Source organism: Dasypus novemcinctus, chromosome 11 (assembly GCF_030445035.2).
Source record: "Dasypus novemcinctus isolate mDasNov1 chromosome 11, mDasNov1.1.hap2, whole genome shotgun sequence".
Classification (NCBI taxonomy): Eukaryota; Metazoa; Chordata; class Mammalia; order Cingulata; family Dasypodidae; genus Dasypus; species Dasypus novemcinctus.
The window spans coordinates 91,800,554-91,806,553 of record NC_080683.1 but is presented as its reverse complement, the minus strand read 5'-3'; the positions used below and the strand labels follow the sequence as shown (position 1 = coordinate 91,806,553).

The 6,000-nt window shown below is 35.7% G+C and overlaps 1 non-coding gene across 1 annotated transcript; it reads left to right on the top strand.

Moving 5' to 3' along the window:
* Positions 1 to 3,879: 3,879 nt before the first annotated feature.
* Positions 3,880 to 4,035, top strand: LOC111767285 (U1 spliceosomal RNA). Its single transcript, XR_002799140.3, has one exon. It is a non-coding gene; the product is annotated as a U1 spliceosomal RNA (small nuclear RNA).
* Positions 4,036 to 6,000: the final 1,965 nt, after the last annotated feature.

The following is a 6,000-nucleotide window of genomic DNA, read 5'->3' as shown; positions in this document are numbered from 1 at the left end:
CTCTAATGTTCAGAAATATTGCATTGAATTTGATACAAAACCTCAAAGATGAGTGGTAAGAAAATAAAACATTGGTGTTAAATTTGTTAAACATCCCAAAGAGAAAATATAAAGCTTGTTCTTTAAAAATAATAATAAATGGAATTTACTCAGCTTCTTGCCATGAAGCTATAACCTACTATTTTCTAGACAACAGATGTAGAAAAATTAAGCTTTTTTTCATCATGTTTCACAGAAGTACTTAATATCTGGAACATGAGCACCCCAAAATGAGACCAGCATTCATCTAATCAAGAGAAATGTCAACAGTCAAATTCAATGTGCTGAACTTGTGTGTTCACTCTCATGGACTCTCATTCTATACTTACAGAAACACTGCAAGCTTGCGTGGGTGTTAGAAATTATATTTACAACAGAAATATTTTTTAAGAGTTAATACCATCCATCTGTTCTGCTAAGTTTGTTGTAGGCTGTTATAAAACATATAGGCAAAGAATTAACTGGAAAAGAGTTGAGAATACATCGAATGTTAGAGAGGGCAAGGAAGAGGAAATCAATAGCAGTTATGAATCATATGATAATATGTGTGTCCTAGAGTATAATACTCTGTTTATACAAATTTGGGAGAGGATGGGGAGAAATGATGACTCTTCAGGTGCAACAAGTCAACTGAAATTTATTCCAAATTTTCTCATGTCTGGTTCATGACAATAATTGCTTCAAAGAAACAAAACTTGACAGGGAAAAATTAATAGGATGATATTATAACCTACATACTCTAATGTGAAATTAGATTTCAAAAATAAATATAAATCATAATCTTCTGTAAAAAAACATTAGAGTTACAAAATATTCCTATGGGAGTTAAACATTGTACAACTCCAGGAGATACCTTCTCATCGACTGCAATATTAGTGGTGTCCTTAGAAGATGGCAAACGGGTGGCCCTGGAAACAGTTATAGTCATTATTATTCTAGTATCCCTAATACCTTATATTCAATAGTAGAATAATGAAAAACCACCTGAAAACGAATGGACACCATCACCTTGGATTTACTTACAAGGTGTACTATTGTAAGAGTAAAATTTAATATACCTACCAAACCACATAATTTTAATCACTAAAAGGTCTAACAATGACAAGACCTTTAAGTTATATTATTCTGAATTTTAAGAATGTGTTTTCCATTTCAGTGCTACCAGAATACTTTGTTTAAAAGTTAGAAAAGACAATATGGATATGCTTTAAACAATGATAATATGCTTTCTCTCTACATAAAACAATACATCTTTATTGATCTTTTGCCTTAATGTTTTCTAAATCTCATTTCCAAAACCACCAAAGTACAACTTTCATTTTATCAAATATTCAGATCTTCAGTAGATCTATGATAAATTTCTCCTTATATTTAAACATACATACACACACACACACACACACACACAGACAATTTAGACATAGATTACCATTCTTATGATTTTTCTTCCCCACAATTTCCAATTCATAAAAATTGCACTGGCCATCAACCTTAGTGACTGAATTATTTTTATTAGTAACTTGTGGATGTTCAACAAAATTATTGTGTCAGTGTACAAAGAAAACAATATCTTCAAAGGATATATTTCCTTCTAATATGGCACTAGTGAAAAAAGGTGAGTTAGCTTACTTTATCTTGGTAAGTTAAGAAAGTAAATTAATTTATGCCCACAAAGAAAAATCAATAGCACATTGTGCATAAAAGAAGCATCAATCATCATTTCAATGGCCTTTATATTTATAATGACATGAATTTTTCAAGGAAAACACTACATTCAAATATGAATTGAGTTAGCACAAAAGTCACTAAGCTCACCTAGGACATAATCAAGGCCCTTGCATTTGCATCTTTTAATGACCACCAATACTAACATAACAAGTAAGCAGTCAGTAGTGAATGTATGTATTTGACTGTCTTCAAGAGACTTTTGAGAATCATAAATCCTAGATTTCAAAGGCCATTATATTGAACATTTCCATCTGGTGTACCTGCATATTCTAATTTTAATTTTATCAAGGGTTTTCTGCAAAATAGCTCTAGTATACCAGGACCTCAAGATTTTTCATGCTACTTGCAAAGAATTACTTGTATAGACAATTGTGTAATTCTCTGTTTTATTGAAGATATCTTTTATTTAAAATAATTTTCTACCACTATGGTAACAGTGATCGAAATGTTTTATTTTTTAAAAGGCACATTTTAATTTTTTTCTCCAAAATACAGTTAACATATGAGAAAGTGGTATACTGGGTGGTGATTCAAATCCTGTACTGAACAAAGCTTTTCCAAAATTAAAAGTTATTTGAAGAAAATGAACATGTCCTCTAAGTACATTTCACATTTATAAGTGGTTTTCACCTCCTGGTTCATATGTGCAAGCAGATAAATTGAGAATTCATATGCATGGTCTTCTTACTTCAAATTGCAACCTGAAATTAATTGGCCCTGGTAAGTTTAACTGTGTCTTTATGGAGCTAATATACATTTGAAAATTGAATATTTTTGAATAAGTGGATAAGAAACTCTCATATGCTTTTCTTTCTTTATAAGTCCTGTGATAGCAAACTAAGCGGAGCTGACCAGCCACATTCACAACAAAACATCTCTCTGCAGCTGCCCTGTCCTGACTAAACCTTGCCAACCTCCCATTACTTCCAAGACCCATTCTGGCCCTGACACCAACGCAATCACTACCACCCCAGTCTTATTTCCACCAGGATAGTTGAGTTACAGTTTGCAATGATTTTAAGAATGCTATGCTGCCTCCGGGAGGACTATCTTCATTTCGGGAAAATTCTCTTCATCCAAAATGGCTTTTAAAAAAGAAAACAATAAAAAAACCTTTTCGTAGCTTCAACAGTTTCCAAAGAAACTGAAGAGATTGAGCCCTAAGGTTGGAGGCAGGTATGCAATATTTGCACTCCCATCCCTCCCACCAGTTACCAAGCAAACCAAGAAAAGACTTTTAATGTATACTATAGATGATAAAATGAGAAACAGAATTCCTAGCACAGGTGATGTGGATTGAAATCAACTTAAGACACACACACACACACACACACAAAATGCCAGGCCAGATCCGCACAACTCTTTTAGCTGAGGTTTTAGAATTAACAGCAGGCCCTTGGAAGAACTGGATACCAAAAAGGGATAGCTCTAGATGATGATTTCAGTTCAGATTCTGGCAAAAAAAAAAAAAAAAAAAAAAAGATTTCCCTTTTATTTTCCCTTCTCCTAATGAGATTTCGCTATAAGGACAAGGTAGTGCCATTCTGCTGCTAGAATGTCCTCTCCAACTCTGTCCTCACCATGCTGGTACCACCATGGCTCTGTGGCTACAGTTGTAGCTTCTGATGACCAATGCCCTTTAGGGCACCAGCATCCTTTCTGGTCCTGCTTCATAAGAGGGCCTCTTCCAAGCCTGATGCCAATGTGGCTTAGCTCTTTTACCATCTCAATTTCTCCACTAGCAGCCTTTTGAATGATAGATATAATGACAGAAAGGAGAGCAGGGATCTCTAAATCCAAGAAAGCCACTTGTTAGATACGTTATTTGGAATGAACTGCTTTGCATCATTGACTTTCCATTTATTGTTGTAAGAGGATTGTCTTAAGGAGTTCATGCAAAACTGTACATAAACACTGAACACACTGAAATTACCCAATCTGTGGTGATTTTTATTCTCTTGTAAAGCCAAGCTAATTAATTTCGTAGTACTTTCCGGGTCTCATGGAGAACAGACTTCCCACTCTAACAGTGGTTCTTTTTTTTTCACATAATAAACTTTATTTTTAAACAGGTTTTAGATTACAGAAAAGTAACATCAAAAGTATGAAGGAATACTTACAAGGCAGGGGAAATACCATGATCACGAAGGTGGTTTTCCCAGGGTGAGGCTCATCCATTGCACTTCAGGTGTGCTGACCCCTGCGATTTCCCCAAATGCGGGAAAATCTACTGCATAATTTGTGGTAGTGCACAGTGTTTGTGCTTTCCCCTGTAGAAAGAAAAAAAAAGAAAAGAAAAGAAAAAAGAAGAAAATAGAAAAAGAAAAAAACGCATAAGGAATTCCCATATATCCCACCCTCTTGCCCTCCCGTATCTTCCCCTATTAAAAACATCTTACAATAGTGTGGCACAGTTGTTGCAATTGATACATAAATATTGCAGCATTGCTATTGACCAAGGTCTATAGTTTACACTGTGGTTTACATTTAATGCCCTAAAAATGCCCTATGTTCCTCCTATTATTTCTTCTTCCTCCTCTCGGAAGATCTGGGGACCACTACTTTTATATGTATGTTACGTGTTCTTCCATTACTACAATAATAATAGCTTTACTTTGTTCATGGTTGCAATTCTACCTTATGTTTGTTCATTCCTCAAACTTGAGGATTTTAGGATGGTGATGCCCTCTTTGCTTCAGGCTGAGAAAGGACTATGATCTTTTTGAACAAATGGAAGGAACTGTTTTGCTTGCAGCTGTAGATACTCTCCTTTTTGGGATGGGGGTTGTGCATCACCATCATTTTGTTTGTTGTACTGAGTGAGTCTGAAGAACTGGACAGTAGGTGTTGGCCACAACTCTGCTGAGATTCAGGGCTCAACTGGCATATGAAAAGAAGGAAAATTTAAGTCTCTAGGACATATTTTTAATGGGTGTAGTGCTAATTATTAGTTCAAATAAAAGGGGAGAAGAATTATATCTAGGGAAATTAAGAATGAGTCTATCTCTGTTGCATTGAGGACATAGGTTATCATATATTCCACAGTAAAACCCACTGATGGGGTACTAAATTCTTGGGTTATGTGCCTTGCTTATAGTGCTTAACTGGCATATTAACAGAGAAAAGATTTAAGTCTCTGGGACATATATTTAATGGATATAGTGCTAAATATAAGTTCAAATATAAAGGGTAAAAAAATCATGTGTAGGTAATTCATAAATGAGCCTATGTTATATTGGTAAATAGGTTGTCATATATTCCAAGGTTAGGCTTGCCTATGGAGTGCTGAATTCAAGGGCTTGTGTGTCTTGCCTATAGTGTCCAGCTTTGTCTAGAGTCCTCAGGAGTACCCCTGTTTGAGGCTTTGTTTACTGTGGCAGTTAGTGAAATTTGCCTGAGACTTACATAAGTGAGCCCTCTGAAATGATCTCCTGACTCATCTTGCAATCTCTTAGCCATAAAAACTCCTTGTATTTAATGTTTCCCCCTTTCGGTCAAATGCATTGCTTGTTAGTCCTTGGTATTAATCTTTCAGTGCTAGGGAGGCTTACTCTCAGGAATCATGTTGCACATCAGGGGGAAGGTAATGAGTTTACTTGCTGAGTTTGACTTAGAGATAGCCGCATTTGAGTAACAAGGATGTCTTCAGGAAGTAATTCTTATGCAATAGTTATTATTAGGCTAAGTTTCAATTTTACAAAAATAAGTTTTATAAGCATTAGTATTGAGGGCTTGGCATATTGGTCTGTTTTCTTGTATTAGGCATTGCCTATGTGGTTCTTTTTTCTCTCTCTCTCTCTTTATTTTTTTTTTTAAATGTAACATTCAAAAAATATAAGAGGTCCCCATATTCCCCCTACCCCCCTCACTCCACTTCTCCAATATCAACAACCTCTTTCATCATCATAGCACATTCATTGCATTTGGTGAATACATTTTGGAGCACTACTGCACCACATGGATAATGGTTTACATTGTAGCTTACACTCTCCCCCAGTCCACCCAGTGGGCCATGGCAGGACATACAATGTCCAGCATCTGTCCCTGTAGTACCATTCAGGACAACTTCAAGTCCTGCAAATGCCCTTACATCATATCTCTTCTTCCTCTCCCTACCCTCAGCAGCTACCGTGGCCACTTTCTCCACATCAATGCAACTTATAAGACCATAAAAATAATACAGCTCTTTGGTATATTTCCCAGTCTTATCCACTGTATTGAAATCTTCTAGGA